The 18,667-nt window shown below is 34.6% G+C and overlaps 1 pseudogene; it reads right to left on the bottom strand.

Annotated features, from left to right (window-relative positions):
* Positions 1-4,356: 4,356 nt before the first annotated feature.
* Positions 4,357-18,667, bottom strand: part of LOC149176774 (uncharacterized) — a 38,131-nt pseudogene continuing 23,820 nt past the window's right edge.

The raw sequence follows: 18,667 nt of genomic DNA, 5'->3' as shown, positions 1-18,667 counted from the left end.
AGTTTCTATATGAAGATAGGTAGGATTGATTCTTTGAATCTCTACTCTCTTCAAAATTAACCATTAACTAGACATTGTGAAGGTCATAACTAAGGGCTCATTTCCCCTTAGCCACTGGTACATGTCATTAGCTGATAGTTGGAGTAGTTTGGGGAATGGGTTTGTGCTCAGTCAAATATCCCCCTAGCCAGTTTTGAATGGCCAACATCGTTAGATTCAATTATTAACTCAATCAATCTCATCTATTGGTAACATGTTCAATTTACACCTGCATATCTACATTTCACTTTACCATAGAACTCACTCTAGTGAAACAACATATCTACCTTTCACTTTTCCATAGAACTCATTCTAGTGAGACAACGAGATCCTTTCTTTCTTTATCCTTAAGGGAAAGCTCCAAGAATAGATAGGCATGTTGAGCGTAGGCCATACCATAAAAATTTTCTTGGGAGACAATAACCTATAACTGCTTATATCACAGGAAAACCTTGAGTAACGTCTCTTTGACTGGACTTTCTTGTAGTCGTTATCCCTATCAATGAGGTGGTAACTTGGTCTTGCTCATTAGTCTCTCCTAAGAATATCGATTGTCAAGCGTCAGTAGTTCTTGCCATAAAAAATCATTATATAAGTCATTGTATTTCCGACCACCTTATCTCTCTTCACCGTGCTTTGCAATTCCGATGAAGATTGAGGCTATTCGAGAAAACTCACATATATACATGGTCTCACATTGAGATGTCCAAAATAAATAATAAGAAATAGTGTCCCATTCTTTGGGGCTTCTAGTCTGACATATATGATAGTAAACCATACCTCTCTACTATGGCTTTCACTCTTATATGACCTTACATCGTATTGTTTCCTACAGAATCAGATACCAATCGATATGTTTGACCATATGATATCAATGAGTCCTTGCCAAATATTAAAGTCTGGGGGAATAATTTCCATTGCTTATATTGTCAGAGGGTCCTTTTCATACAACTAGCTTCCAGTCACAATATTATACATGTATACCAGAACACCATGTTGTTGCCATACACAAGAGTTATCATAGGAAATATTTCCATATTTGTTGGAGGCTATCACATAGGAAATCATCAGCATAAATGTCTACATACCTTGACTAAATAACTCATTGAATCAAAGTTTGTTTTATTGGGACATATTTGAAAAACATTCTCCTTCTCATTGAATCTCTACTAAATGATGTATATAGGCAGTGCATGAAGGTTTTGTCAGTTCATAGCAACCCATTAGAAATGGTCTCATAGTTAGTCAGAGCTTTAGACACACCATACCAGTGTCTCATAGCAATTGCTTCCATAAGGCCAGCGCTAGAAAGATCTAGTAATAAAAGTGATGAATAAGCCTTTATGGTAATGTATTAGTCCCCTCTAAAGGCTTTCTAGGGTAGTTAAGACTATCTTGCCTGCCTTTAATTTTCAATTCCAAATCTATCATTTACTATCACAGTTCGCTACTAATAACTCCTATTTTCATCTTATTAGGTTAATGAATACCTCGAAATAATAGGGAAACATAGGGGTATAATTCAATAAAGATTAAATCATCCACTTTAAATACCATGGAGAATCCTATGCCCCCCCCCCCTTTCAGAATGCAATTTTATTTATGAAAACAAGAAAATGAGAATATTTTATAGAATCTACTCTACATGTTCTGCTCTGAAGTGAGTAGTCCATAAATCACTCAATCAATATCTGTATGAAAAAACATACAAACTACTACAATACAATTGAATGTATCAGAGAATAATTCAAATGAATTTCATACCAATTATGAAGAGTTATGTTTTCCATCATCGAGTGCGAGTTCTCCTAACGGAGTGTCCATGGTAACCAAGTGATCCATCTCCAACAAATCCACTAGCCCATGAAGAGTAATCCTCTTCCAGTGTTGTGTGGTTAAATAGTTTCCATTGATTTCCTCTAATAATAATAACAACAACAGAGAGTCTCTAATAATATTAATAAGAGAGAGGAGATTGTAGTCTAAATAATAATAATAACAAAGAGGAGATTGTAGTTTAAAGTGAATTTCATGACTAGTTGAACCTTCTCATCAGCCTTGATAGGGAATTGTTTAGTTGTCTTTATTTTTAAATGTTATTTTTGGTCATATATTCATTGTTTTTTTCCATAATTTAATTTATTTTGATCATGTGTAAATCTAAAAAGTAAAATAGTTCATCTACTCCTCTTACTTGATACTCTATGATTATATGGTTCTTCAAGCAAATCTAGGCCTATTGAAAATTCAAACTCTTGACTATCACCTGGGCTCCATGTAGCGTATGCGAGGTGAATATATAGGTAGGTTCATGGGCATAAGATGGGGAAGTGATAAAAGACAATCGTTGCAGAACGATCGCTACTTTTTCTTCCATGAGTGCAAAGTTCTGATCCACACAAATTCTTAGACCATATCCAAGGGGCCGAAATGTGAAGGGATGCCTGGAAGCCTTGATGAGTCCAATGCTAATTTTCCTTGAGTTAAACTCATTTTCATCATTTCCCCATAAAGTTGGATCTTGATGCGTTGCAAGAAATGGAGTAAGTTGGGTATGTGGGAGAATTGATATCCTTACAAGCTTCACTGAATTTACCGCTTGACGTAATAGACCTACTATTGTTGGATAAATTCTCAAGGCCTCATTTGGCATCATTCCCACCTGAAAAAACCAAGATGAAACTGCTGATGTCTAATAAGCATGGCTTGTCTCAAAACAAAAAACTATTGAAAACCTATTTACGAAGTAGTGGAATGCTTGTAAGGTTACTTGGCTTCTCATTTTTTTATTTTTTTTTATGTTAAATATGATTTAAAAAGTCTCTTTTCAGATCCTCTTTCCAAACCTACTAAACATGAGGTTTATGGATTTCATCAAAGTTTCTATCAATTGTTAGTATAAAATGAATGATTAATCAATGATATCTGGAAAATGTAAATTGCATCACATCTACAAAGATATTGGAACCAAAAAAAATTGACATTGTTAAGGGGTACCTTTTTGAGCATGGGATTTACTATATTTAGAAAGAAACACTTTGAGTGTAACTGGTCTGCTATGGTTCTCAATCTGATGAGTTTATAACTACAAGGCTATCAACTTTTTCCTACAGAGGATTTCGTCCAATTTAGGTAATAAAGAAAATGGTGTGATCAGGAGCAACCCATATGAAAAAAGGTCACCAGCAAATTTTCCCCTCCATTACCATATTACAATTCTAAATATTTTTTCTATCTTGTGTGTGACTTTGAAGTTCCATTGCACCTTCTATCCTTGAATTTGCTCTCAACCATAATGAATTGTCTCTCGATTACTTCATTTAGAAATAAACATTTTGAGTATAACTAGTCATCTATGGTTCTCGATTTAATGAGTTCATAGTTGCGATACGATGGAAAATTTTAGGGGCTAATATTCTCCCATTGGGATAATTTTTCATGATTTTTCCAAAAAAAAGATTCGCCAATTTCCAATTATATAAAACATGATTCACCCAAATTTTAGAATATACAATTATTTTACCTTAAAAATCGCCAACATTATATATAGACTATATATAAAATCATTATAAATTTGAATAGTTTTACAAATATATCAATAAACATTTTATAGTTTTCATATTATGGATTAATGAGATTCGCCAATATTTTTAAACTTCAAGAAAAATTTCCATCCTTAAAATTTTCCTTGGTGGGACCACCAACATGTCCCTACAAAGGATTTCTTCCCATTTAGGTAACAAAGAAAATGGTGTATTCAGGAGAAACCCATAACAAAAAAAGTCCTAGACAACTTTGCCCCTTCATTACCATATTACAATTTCGAGTCTTTTTTCTATCCTGTGTGAACTTTGAAGTTCCATTACACCTTCTATCCTTGAATTACACTCAAGCAGCGTGAATTGCCTCTCAAGTTTCTTATACTGCTAGATTAAGTTGTTTACATTTTTGATATGTGTCTTGATATATTTCAAGTCTATTATAGGTGTTAGATTTTCTGATTTCCACATAGATTCCTTTGTCCTATTCAGTGATATCACTGTATACCCTAAGAAAAAAAAGAAAAAAAAAGTTTCTACATAATCCTATTTATCAACTATCACAATATTTATATATTAAAACCTTTATTCCCTACCAACCTATGCAAAAATAATTCATTCCCTCCCTCTGTTGCGATTTCCGCAACCACTGTGACCTTTGTTCAACATACTGTCTCTATACAGTATCTTGAACAACAATTTATTCAAATACATAAGAAAATACATGACATGTCTTTAAGCAATGCCATTTTATTCAGCTCTGTGGCCGAAAGGCTTATTAAAAATTCAAACTCTTGAGGATCACCTGGGCTCCATGTAGCGGTTGCAAGGTGAATATATGGGCAGGTGCATGGGCATAAGATGGGGAAGTGACAAAATAAAATCATTGTAGAACCATAGCCAATACCACTTTTTCTTCCATGAGTGCAAAGTTCTGACCCACACAAATTCTTGGACCATACCCAAAGGGAAGAAATGTGAAGGGATGCCTAGAAGCCTTGGCAAGTCCTTCACTAAATCGCCCTGAGTTAAACTCATTTTCATCATTTCCCCATAAAGTTGGATCATGATGTGTTGCAAGAATTGGAGTAAGTTGGGTGCCTGCAGGAATTGAAATCCTTCCAAGCTTCACTGAATTTACTGACTTACGTAACAGACCCACTGCTGGTGGATAAAGTCTCAAGGCCTCATTTAGAATCATTCTCACCTACAAAAAACCATAATTTACACTTCAGAAGAGGATGAAGAATATATGTAAAATATATTATCAAGGCCATGTATACTTATATGATTTACCTACTGCTCTTTCAAGTAATTATGTTAAAATATTAAACTAAAATCTCTAATTTTCTTTCTTTTTACCCATCTATATATTCTACATTTCCATGTCATAATTTAACCAATTTAACCCACAAAAAAAAAAGTAATAGTATTTTGAAATTTACTAAGATATAAAAGTTTTTTTAGAGGAAACTATTACAATCTTAAGGTGGTTCAATATATCTGCATCTGGATAAACATATTTTCCAAATACTTCCAACACCTCTTTGAGTCCTTGTTCTTGCCATTAATATTATGGCCCATGTCAGCAAGTTTGATGTAGTTTCATGTCCCGCAAAGTAAATAGTTCTTGCATTCTACAACTGTTTCCTCCTTTTTCATGCTTACGTCTTGTTGGTTGCCCCCCATCTATTGCTTTTTGGTAAACATATTTAGACCTAGCATATCATTACCATCACTGCCAAGGTTTTCTATGACAACACTCCTTTCCCTACCCTCAGTGACCTACATCACAACTCTTTTGATATCTTTGTCTAACTTGCAAAGTCACGTGTTCTTTCTCGTAGGAACAAATATGTTAAGGAGGTCACTCTCACGAGTTATAGAAGACAATGCCAGATATTAGAAAATTTTCTTAATCATGGTACACCTATGTTGAAGACAAAGAACATTCCTATTACAATTCCAAGAACAATATTCAAAAAAAGTTATACTAGCCAATGAAACACATCATATCTTCAAAAGTAAAACTCATGCTAATAAATAACCAAAATGGCAGAAGAACATTGTCAAACAAAAAAAACACTGTAAAGTTAACCAAAATGACGGAAGAACATTGTCAAACAAATAGAACTCTGTAAAGTTCTTTTAGGGAATTAAGATTGAAAATAAATGATATATAAATGTAGCAGTAAATCCCATATTCTTGGGACAAACAAGTATTCAAAAGCTTTCAGACCACTATGAACTGAAAAGATCATATCCAAGTATCTTTTATTTTATTCTATTGAGAATGAAAGAGCGTGATGCCATTAAAACTTTAATCTCTTACCTAAAGCCTGGAATATAGAAGGTAGAAATTAAATCAACAGTAAGAAGCATTTGCTAAGATTGCAGATTGAAGATGTGCTTTCCCTTTGCATAATTTCTACCAAATGTTGTGCGAGAAATAATATATTCTCTAACTTTGTGGAATTGAGGGAGCACATCAACTTCCTTTTCACCAGAGAACACAATTTCTCTCTATTGCTGCAAGATCGTGGTAGTACAATCCACAAATGTTGGAACCTAGCCCTAAATTCCATCGGAAGTAACACTATGGAAATCTCGTCACTCAACATTTCCAACGCTAGGCTTCTTTCCCTCCACATGTGCATAGTCACTACTTTGAAATTGGTGTGAATACTTCGATCCAATTTTGTTGTGACTTCCAGGCATTCTCCTTTAATATTCCATCAAGAAGGTAGTGATTGGGTCCATCCCCAACTGCAAAACCCCCACATTTGAAATAGGTGGCTTGTATGGTAGGGAGTAGGAGATCTTGGAGGTGAGAGTGACAACGTAGTCTTGCAATATGAGTTTCCTAAATTCTACGTTGGGAAACTTTATATCCTTCAGTTCTTCCATGGTGAGATCACTCTTCCCCACACCAAAGAACACATGGACGCCATTTCAATCAATCTCCAACCAATCCTCCTCCTCATTGAGTGTAAGCCTCCTAGCCATGAAATCGTAGTGAACGAGCATCTTTCCTAGCATGTTTACATAACCCCTAGACTATTTCATCAAAAGCCATGTAAGCGCAAGCAGGGAAGAAGGTTATTGTTGCAACAATAGAGACCAAGTTTTAATCAATGTTGGAATGAAACATGGAGCGTTGTGGGGTGGCCTCTATTAGATAGACAGGAAAATGAGTCTTCATAGTTATTTATAGGTCGCTTACAAAGTCCTCCTTCGTCATCACCATTTTTGATCTACTGGAACACTCCTCATTTACTTACTTTACTTCTTGGGCAGTTCCTTTCTACTGTTACAGTTGCTTCCTTTACTTCATGGGTGGTTTGTTTATTGTTACATTCGCTTGGGATTTAATAATCGCCTCGATATGTTGCGTAATTTCTTAGGAGTAAGTAACTCTCTGGATATGCATGATGGTTGTATCAATATGACGGTAGAAGATAGTTCTATCAACTAACATAGACAATGGAGGGTGGACAATCACACACAGTGGTCACTGGGGGAGTTGTTTTCAAAGGAAAATGCCTTACGGTGTAATTAAATGTACATTTAATTTGAGATAACGGTATCATATTTATTTATTTTATATTATAATTTATAAAGAAAGATATACAAGTCTTTGTAAAGCATGTCTTTGTATTAAAAACTGATTATCATTAATAATATAATTATTTAAAAAATAATTTTAAAATTAATTGTGTAGAAAGGTATTAGACAATTTAATAGTATAAGAAAAGTGATGTAATAAAACAATAAATAAAACTTATTGGTTTGTGATAATGGATGGAATTACCATCCATACCATGCAAAATGTTAGATTGATCACAGATATTATATAGTTCTATTCCAACCATACTAAGTAAAGTGATAAATGAAATATTAATAATTCTGCACAATATAAAATTATAAAATTTATAAATATATTCATTTTATTTTATTTGATTATAATAATTTTAATTTTATTAATAAAATAATAAAAATTATAAATATATTCAATTCAATTTATTATAATATAATAATTTTCTTTTTATTAACAAAATAATAAAAAAATTCAATTTATTCAATTCAATTTATTATATTATAATATTTTTTTTTTATTAATAAAATTATAAATAACAATATATAAGATAAAACTATATATATCTGATATTTTAGAACCTATAAATAATAAATATATAAAATTTGATAGATTTAATTAATAAACGTATAATTCGAAATAAGAATATTTTTATAAATAATAATTATAAATTTAAATTCATTTTATCATATTCATGGGATAGTTTAGTTGACAATTCAAGGTTCAAATTGTGTTAAGTCAACAAAAGGTATATATATATATATATATATATATATATATATATATATATATATATATCACATAAATTAAAATAATAATTCATATTCATAATCATTATATTTTATATATGCATATTCAAATTTAATTAATAAACATATAAAAATTAATAATTACAATAAACTCTTTATGTGTGTTTTATAAATTTAAAAATTTAAAGAGGTATTTTACAATTCAATATAGAGGAGAAGTGGCGTAATGGTTATATTATAGAGGAGAAGTGTTGTAATGGCATATTAAATAAAGTTATAAATCAAAAAATAATAATAAAAAACATAGTATTTAAAACAAGAAATTACACCACATGTTGCAAAGGAAACGTCGTAACTGGGTAGCATATGGAAGAAGAGCATAAATGAAGAAAGATGTAATATGTTATGTTATCTAACTGTAGCCCAATTTGAGTGAAAAAAAAAAATGAATGTTAAATGTAATAGAATCAAACAATATAATCAAAACAAATTTCTACATGAAATTTGTTTTTGAATTAACTTTTGTTTTTATTGTGTTGCATTCATTCAGTAGAGACTAGAATTCCTTTTCCTTATTTATTACATTGGCCTGTGGCATGATCTATAAAGTATTTCTCATAGAATTCTTGGAGATTGGTCTATTTTTATTTCTCATGGAATTTAGAGGTGTTGGTTTTAGAGACATTATCATTCAATCAAGAAAGAAATGAATAAAATTAGGAAACTGAATCACACACAACTATACACAAAGAATTACGTGGTAAAACCTTGACAGTGTGTCAAGGAAACCTTCACGGGGCAACATATTGGAAATCTTATTGCTCAAGAATGTGTCTCCGAGTTACAATGAGCCACTAAGAAATCACCAATAAATATGAGCTATTTCATTACATAACTTCCTTTCATTACAAAAATTGACTGAATAGTAAAAAATAGATTTATGCACAATTACGTTATTTACATAATTGGTGTCATTTTTTCAACAATCTCCACCTTGACACCAATTTTTCTAATAACTTTCCCATTCCCATTCATCGTCTCTTGTTCAAGCCAAGAGAATCTAAACACCATCACATCTTCTCTATTAAAACTGACTTCTTTAATATGTGTGCACAATTCTCTTGTGTATGGAACTTCTTGAGAGCTACTTTACCATCATCGATCACATGTCTTAGAAAATGGCACCTTAGATCAATGTTCTTAGTCTTGTTGTGATAATATGGATTTGTAGCCAAATGAATAAGACTTTGACTGTCATAGAATACATTCACTTTCAACGACGTCCTTCTAATCTGATCAAGCAGACCTTTCAACTATCTTGCATCTTTACGGGCATCTGAAGAAGTTATATACTATGCTTTAGTAGTGGACAAAGCAACATTTTGTTGAAGCTTTGACATCCAACTAATTTCTCCACCTGCAAGACTAAAGACATATCTTGTAATAGATCTCCCCTTGTCCAAATCTTTTGTATAATCAACATCCACATATCCTTACACCAAGCCTTCACTGTTATTAAAGATGATACAATGGTCACTTGTGCCTCTCAAATATTGAAGCACCCAATTCACTTCTCGCCAATGTTCTTTTCCCATATTTGTCTTGAACCTACTGAAAACTCCAATTGCATGTGAAATTTCAAGCCTTATAGATACCATCACATACATTAAGTTGCCTACCACATTTTCATATGGTACATGAGACATATACTTATTTTCTTCATCATTTCTAGGACTCAAAACCAAAGAAAGATTAAAATGGGAAGTTAATGGAATATTAACAGGTTTCACATTGTTCATACTCAATTTTTCAAGTACTTTCTTCACATACTTGTGTTGTGATAACCAAAGCTTTCCATTTTCTCTGAATCTGTGTATCTCCATGCCCAAGATATCTTTTTTCGCTCCAAGATCCTTCATATCAAACGTCCTAGAGAGTTGAGCATTTAACCTGTTGATCAATTCCATGCTCTTTCTTGCAATAAACATATCGTCAACACAGAAGACCAATATAATCAATATGCCAATGAAACATTTAAAGTACACACACAATGATCATACTCACTTGTAGTAAATTTTTGGCTGGCCATGGAGGAATCAAACTTTTTGTACAATTGTTTGGGAAACTGCCTCAAGCCATACAATGATTTCATGAGCTTGCAAACTAATATTTTGTTGCGACCTTGTACAAAGCCTTCCAATTGTTCCATTTAAATTTCTTCATTCAAATCCCTGTGAAGAAAATTCTTTTTAACATATCAATGTTGTAAATCAAGATCAAGTAATGTGGTTAGTGCTTATCCAATAAAAATAGAAACAAGTTTTATGGCTGATGAAAAAATATCATGAAAGTCAATACTTTCAACCTAAGAATATCCTTTTGCTACCAGCCTCACCTTATACCTTTCGATACTTCCATCAACATTTTGCTTCAATTTGAAGACCCATTTGCATCTCACAACACTTCTCCTTTGAGGAAGTTCTACAAGATCCCATGCTTTGTTCTTGGCTAAGGAACCCATTCTTAGTCCATAACCCTTTTCCACTTTTTTTTATCTACATCATCCACTTCTTCGTGATAACAAGAAGGTTTCCCATCTTTAGTAATCAATGCAATAGATTAAGCAAAAACTTCATACCTTTTGTGTATTTTTCTTTCCCTTGTAGACATTCTTAGAGTGACTGGTTGTTGAACTAGGTCTGGAACTTCAATAATTTTCTTTGCATCATCGTCACCACTTTCTTGAGAAGTCTCTCCTTCCTTTCTAATTTCTTCAAAATGTTTAGCCTCCATCTGATTTTTTTTACTCAGCCATACTTGTTTTTGTTCAACTTTTTCAACATCTGATTTCAGAAGAGAAGATTCATCAAATGTTACATCTCTTCTAATGACTATCTTCCACAAAGAAGGATCCCACAACCCGTATCCTTTCACCACATAATCATACCAAACAAAGACATAACATTTTTCTTTTGGGTCTAACCTAGAATACTAATTCTTTGGAATAAGAGCATAAGCATCACAACAAAAAATTATTAAATGTGGATAACCACAAGACTAACCCGACCAAACTTCTTCAGGAATTTTACAAGTAATGGCAACCAAAGGTAATCCATTTACTAAATAGCAAGCAGTAGATACTGGCTCTTCCCATAAGTGCTTTTCCAGGTTATCATTGTTTATCATGCTTTTGACTCTTTCCATAAGAGTCTAATTCATACGTTCAACAATGCCATTTGGATGAGGAGTATAAACAAAAAAAAAATGTGTAACAATCCCTTCATCCTTACTGTATTGTTCAAATTCTAGGAAGTAAATTCACCACCATTGTCATTTATTAAACATTTAATTGATTTTAATGTTTTCTTTTCCACCATAGCTTCAAATTACTTAAAAACATTAAATACATCATATTTTATTTTCGACATATAGAACCACACATTTCTAGAGAAATCATCAACAAATGTTAATAAATATAATGAACCTCCATAAGATACAGTAGGATACGGTCCGCAAAGATCGAAATGAATATAGTCCAAAATTTCTTTAGTATTATGACTTCCAGTTTTAAATTTATGTTTACATTGTTTTCAATAAAAAAAATGTTTACAAAACTCCAACCTCAAGGATTTCAAATTAGGAAGAAACTTATGACTCATCAGTACCTGAAGACCCTTCTCGCTCGTGTCACCCAGTCGGTAATGCCATAGGTGAGTACCTTCTTTTGCCTTCTCATATATAGTCACTGCCTCACTGACCTGAGTACTTCCTTTGAGTCTGTAAAGGTTTATGATCTTCTTTTCCTTCATATCAATGAGAGTGCCTTTTGAAACTCTCAACACTCCATTTTGACCTATAAACTTATAACCATCTAAATCCAACACTCCTAAAGAAATCAATTTTTTACTCAACTTCGGTACATGTGTAACATCAGCTAATGTTATAACTATATCATCATACATTTTAATTTTTACATTTCCCATCCCAATAGTTTGACAAGATACATAATTTCCCATAAACAAAGAACTACCATTTACAGCTTTATAAGAAGTAAACCAATTTCTATGCGGACTCATCCTATGAGAAGCACCATAATCTAACAACCAATTTTCATAATTATGAGAGGCATTGCAAACAGGTAAAGCTTCATCTACCATACCCAATTTAGAAAATAAAACTTCCTCGTTTATACCTAACTCAACTTGATTGGCTTCCTTCTTTGGGTTTTCAAACTCCTTTTTTTTCCAACAATCTTTCTTGAGCTGTCATATTTTGTTGTAGTACCAGCATTTGACTTTACACTTCTTGCCTTTTGATTTTGACCTGGAAGAACTTCTTGCTTTCTTCCCTCTTTCCTTTAATTGGCCTCTGAATACCATGGCTTCTGATGCAAAAGTGTCAATTCTTGAATTTCTTTGTACTTCTTCAGATAATGAAGCTCCCACAACTCAATCAAATTCTAAATATTCCATTTTGCTCAAACTGATAGGATTTACAATGTGATACCAAGACTCAGGTTAGGAACACAACAAGGTATTAGTTTTGTATTCTTCCTTAAACTTAGCTTCCATACCTGACAATTGGAAAATAAGTGTATTAAAAACATTTAAGTGTTCTGCAATTAGAGTAACCTCCTTCATCCGAAGGCTATAAAGTTTCCTCTTCAAATAATTTTTGTTGGTTAAAGATTTGGTTATATACAATGTTTCCAATTTCACCCACAAACGTGATGTTGAGGTTTCTTCAACAACATTGAAGACAACTTCATCTTCCATGCATAACGTGACGGTACTAAGGGTTCAGGCATCCAAGTCCTCCTAATCCAAATCTATCATGCCAATAGGTTTCTTTTTAACACTGTCTAAAGCTTTGCGCAACCCTTGTTGCACCTGCAAATCCCTAACTTTTAGTTTCCACAATGAAAAATTGTTCTTGACGGTGAACTTATCCATATCAAGGCTTAGCATTCGTAATTTTTTCCATTTCTTCCTACAAGGACACTCTTTAAAAAACTGCTACACTTTTTTCTTTCAATTAGGTTTTTTTTTAATTCTGATTTTTTAGGGTTTCCATTTTTTTATTTTGAGAGAAGCAAAAACTTGAAACAAAACCCTACTCCAATTTTGTTGTTACTTCTAAAAAAACACTACACCAAAAAAAAATTCAGAGTTCACTTCCATGAATTTCATAATTATGTTCCTTTCCATAATATATAAAGGAAATCGTTTTTCTTTTCGTCAACCAGAGAAACCCTACTAAAAAATTTCATTCAACAAATTTTTCTGTTTTCAAATTAAAAAATTACCTAACTTTCTTAGAGTCTACAATGAGAAAGAGTGTTGTGATTCTGTTGTTTATTAAACTAGCGGGAAGGGTTGTAGGGTTTTGTTATAGAAGCATAGACAATCAACTTCCTTAGCCTCGGGGTTATAGTCGATTTCTTTCAGACTTCAGCGACCGATTTCAGGCTTAAAAAATAATAAGACTTTGACTCTGCTCTCTTCAACCAACAACTTATGGGTGGATACTTCAACTCTACCCATTTGAAAAAAAGAAACCCCTGTGACCACTTCACAGGTTGTCTCTCTCTCAATTGACTGACTTCTAGATAAGCTTCAGGACTCCATCTTGTTTTCTTTTCCTCAATCAACTAAGTCTCTCCCGTATTCAAACTAATAATAATAGCATACAAAAAAAAGAGGATGGCTACGCTTTCTTTAAAACAATTTTAGGCTCTCCATTTGGTGGCCTCGATTCCTTTTCTCTCTAGCGGTGCCGATGTGACTAGATTCCCTTTCATCTTTGATCGAAAAATTCAAATACCATCTTGATTCATTCAATCGACCTCAGGCTTACAACTATAGATTTTGGTGGCTTCGTGACGGTGTTGGACTCGCCAACATTCAGGGGATCACCCCGGTAGGAAGTCCCAACTAGACCTCACACCATTTGGTGTGGGAGTCCCATCCGATACGATAGCTTGGTTGCCATTATCTTAAGGATTTGCCTCAACTCTTTCTTGTCAGCACAGGAGAGTGGTTCGCTTTGTCTTTGAGAAGTGAGGTTCTCGTGCCTAGTGAGTGTAAGTGTAATTGTGTCAATGGTTCTTTCACTATGAAGGGAAGAAGGTGAAGGTGAGTTCCAAATTGAAAGGGATCAGTCCCAACTCGGCTAGGAACACACAACACAAAAGGACATACATAGCTTTTGGCGGAGCAGTCCACTCAGATACGAAAGTCACAACATAAAAGGTGAGATAACACATACAACACTCATGGATCAGCCCAAACAAGTGCAACAGTTGTTACTGCAAGGTTCATGTGAAAGGTCTGTCTGATGTCTGGCAAAGTAGTCGACACGGACAAGACAACATTAGCAGCATATACAACACATTTCCATTAATAGATTATGCATTACAAAAAATGAACCAGTTCAGATGTAGAAAACAGGTTAAAGAAACATGCATTACAAGTGTTAAAGATCGGTCTTACAACAAATACAATACATGTGTGAAAACATGCTAGCCTCTTAACGGGCTTCTGAATCAAGCGAAAGTTCCAAGACACATCGTTACACCATACATCACTAACCCCGTCAGTGGGGTGTTGGAGCCGCTACTTACTCCTCAAAGAGAAGATTACAGACTCTCTTGGCTATGTGGGAGGAGTTGAGGTGAAAAGTCCATTCATGTACAAATGAGGGTGGTATTTGTACATGACTCTACATTCAACAAGTGGGTCTCTTGGACTTCCACGTTACATCACATTGATTAAAAGCAAGCTCAGAGTGGAGATGTGGGCAACATGACTCATGACTTGACTCGACATGACTTGACATGACAATGTTGGTACATTCGTGTTGCTGCTAGAGTGCATGTCGAGCTACAGTGTTGCTGAGTGATGGATGTCTTCATGGTGTATCATAGCTTCACCTCCACATGGAAAAGTGTGTAGAGTCTTTGATGGTCCTTGGTTCACTTGATGAAGCTTTAGCATGTTGTTCCTTGCTTTCAGGCGGGAAGGTTTGACAGGCTCACTTGTTCACAAAGGTGCATGTTCGTCACATTCATCCTCTTCGCATGTTTCGTTCATTCATCCATTAGTGAACCTGTCCATATGCATGTGCTCCCTTCATTCATCCTGTTTGTTGTCCTGACATGTTTGTTGGTGAACATGTACCTCCTAGTCTACCATGACACATGATCATTTGGATGCAGGTGACCGGGAAAGGCAGCAGGGTTGTGAGGAGGGATAATAGCTCCAGGAGACTGCTGATGAAAACTATGCGAGAGTCACTAAGAGATGGAGATAGAAAATCTGAGTCGAAAGTGACTGTCTACAAGGTCTGGCTCGGCCGGGAGGCAAAATGGTGCAAATTTTGGGAGGGACAGTCTGGGCTGTAGGAGAGCAAGGCAGGGATGCTCTGCGCATTTTCTAGAACGAATAGTCAACAGGGACTGGACAACCAGACTTGCAAAATTTTCAAGAGGAACAGGCTAGGCTACATGAAGGGTCAGCAAACAGGGTTGCGCAGTTTTATGGGGAACTACCTGGGAGGCTGGCAGCCAGAATTGCGCAATTCCCAGAGGGAACTTCCAGTTGGTTGTTGGGTCACTAGAAGCCAAAACTGTGCAATTCCCAGAGGGAACTTCCAGTTGGCTGCTGGAGTCACTAGCAGCCAAAACTATGCAATTCCCAGAGGGAAGTAGAAGTTGGTTGCTCAGTCATTGGCAACATAAACTGTGTAATTTGTAGAGGGAATAGGAAGTCTACTGTTCAGAGTTGTTGGCTAAGAAAACTGCACTCAGATCGGGAGACCGGCCTGCTGATCATCTCTGTACAATTTTTGTGCTGAGCTGACTGATGGGCAGCGAAAGGCCTGCTCATGAGCATTGTGCAATTTCTGAGATGAACAGTCGGTCGACTGTCCGAATGACTGATTGGGAAAACTGCGCAATTTTTTGAAGGAGACATGGACGAGAACTTGGTGTCTATTTGACCTGTCTGCGCAATTTCCTCAATTAGTTGAACAGGTGAGGTCAATGGCCTCTGCGCAAATTTTGACGGGAGTCAGTCCCGTGGTGACTGTCAGGTCCGATTGTCTGGGAGGCCAACATGAGAGTTGATTGATATTGCTTCCAGGCAACGCAGCTTTGAAGTAATAGCTTGGATCTTTTGCATTTTTATGGTCGAGAGTCGATCGAGTCAAAGGCGGGGTGATGTTCTAGCTGTCAGTGAGGATTCCGGTCATCAGAACTTTAGAAAAAATGACTAAGTGTGTGAACAATCAAAATGTGCATAGGTGGTCATATGAACACACACTCGCATGACTTGACGACGAAATGACTGGACCATCTAGACACACATGTTCAACATGATTGACTGACGGTGAAAGCGACAATCTCGATACTCATGATTGATCATTCATTTATCAAGACAACGCTTTCACGACAACGAATGTGACTCCGTGTGTGAGTGAGATAGATGCTTTCATGGTGAACACAACAAACACATACAAAGTGAAGATTTCAAGTAGAACCATAACATGGTTGCAAGCATGACTTGGACATCAGCATGCAGAGACTTGAATGTAATGAACAAGCAAGGCAGATGTAAAGACTCACATGAGCTCATAGAGTGAACCCAAGTGTGTGCATTCATCAAGTGAACTCTTCAAGGGAGGCTCTAAAATTGGTGCAGGCCAAAATTTTGGAGGGTGGTTGTAGCCGCTACAACACAGCTTTAGACAAGGATGACAAAAAGCTTAGCGTTGGTGTCTCCTTTTCCATATATACAGTGGTGCGATATTTTTAGTGGAAGAGAAAATATTTTACCTCACATCCCTCATAACTCTTCTCTAATAAAACTTATTGGTTTTAGAGCCATTATCATTCAATCAAGAAAGAAATGAATAAAATTAGGAAACTGAATCACACACATAACTTAACACAAAGAATTACATGGTAAAACCCTAACAATATGTCAAGGAAACCTCCACGGGGAAAGGGATTGGAAATCTTATTGCTCAAGAATGTTTCTCCAAGTTATAATGAGCCACTCAGGAAATCACCAATAAATATGAGCTATTGCATTACATAACTTATTTTCGTTACAAAAACTAACTGAACGATAAAATACAGATTTACTCATAATTACATTATTTACATAATTTTTGTCATTTTTCAACAAGATACTTCTCAGGCCTAATCCTCTGCTTCTATTGTATTTTCCATGTGCCGATTTTGAACGAATCTGAGTCTATTTTGATATTTTATTCACATTTGCACTTTTGGTATTTAAGTTAAGGTTTAGTAGAGGTAAATCATGTAGCTCAAGAAAGCTTATTTGCTTTTGAATTTAGGTTGAACTCCTCGAATGACATTTTGAAAAGGTTTGTATTGTTAGACTGAGGATTTCCATCTCCTTAGACTTGAGTAACCCTCTTAATTTCATCACAAATATCAGTTGATATGTGAAATGGTAAATACACCAAACAGTATGACAGTCCTTAATGAGTTGTTGCCAATCTCGATTAAGATGGAAAAAAGGAATTGCACTAGCATATGGAGCTTTACAAACCTAGGTGTTGTGAGTGATACAATGTGTAATGGGTAATGACTTCTATCTGTGAATTCTTACCCTCTATCATCACAGTCCTTACCTAGTGCAGTTAAAAGCTGTGCTCAACAGACTTAGTAAACATTAGAATGGTACTAACAAAGCATGTATGATATTGATGGTTAAAACAATCATTGAACATTTCATCCTTCAATCTCACATATACCAATCTTTTCCAACAACATTTGAATTTTCAAATGATGCACGTCAAAAGCTTTTCGCATAGTGAAACCTCAAGGTAAAGGAAAATGATCAAATAAGTAACAACAAGATAGATGTTAAGGAATATTAATGGCAAAAATGATAGATTTGTTATCATATTTTAATGAATATATTCAACTTAATATATCGAAAGGATTTTCTTGGCATATTTCCATAAATATAATTGGTTCCACTTTCAAGAACTGCTTTCCCATTTTCAATATTGAGTTTAAATCATAAAAAAATCTAATGACACAAAACATTGTGTGATCCACATGTTTGTTTATGTAGTTTACAGAGTTATGATGGTTATGAAAGAAACATCTATTACATGAAAATCATCATTGATGCATCCCAATTAAACACACTACAGTTGCAATAAGTATTTCCAAGAAAGTAAACGAAACAAATACTCAGTAACCATGCATGGTTCCCTTCATAACATCTATTGCCTAAAACATTTCATAATTCCTGGTATTAATACTCGTGAAACCAGATATAGAATTAATAAACATGAAAATCCAACAATATATTTTTCCACTGACATATATCATTCTACGAAAACTTTTCATCCAAAAATTGAGGATTTCAAAAGAGTATAGTTAGCTTCCAATCTGGCTTGTTGTATCAAAATTGTGTGTCATTTTAGGGAGTGTATATTTTTTTGTAATCATGGCATCAACCTTTTACAACAAAAAACCCTTATGCAAGTCAAATCAATGTTCTTGAAGCCTATATGATCTCTTGAATCATACTCAATGTAGTCTGATTACTATACAAGAAAAAAGTGGCTTTGGTCTAGTGGCACCACAACTATTTTTCCTCATGGAGATCGATAGTTATACACCCACAAAGTTGAAAAATGGCCCTGCCATGCTATAACGGTATATCCATTCATTAAACTAGTTTCCTTCAATTCAACACATC

This window comes from Pinus tabuliformis, chromosome 4_1 (genome assembly GCF_031772625.1).
Source record: "Pinus tabuliformis cultivar Carrire ecotype Pingquan chromosome 4_1, CPIR1, whole genome shotgun sequence".
NCBI lineage: Eukaryota > Viridiplantae > Streptophyta > Pinopsida > Pinales > Pinaceae > Pinus > Pinus tabuliformis.
This window is presented reverse-complemented; position numbering and strand designations above follow the sequence as displayed.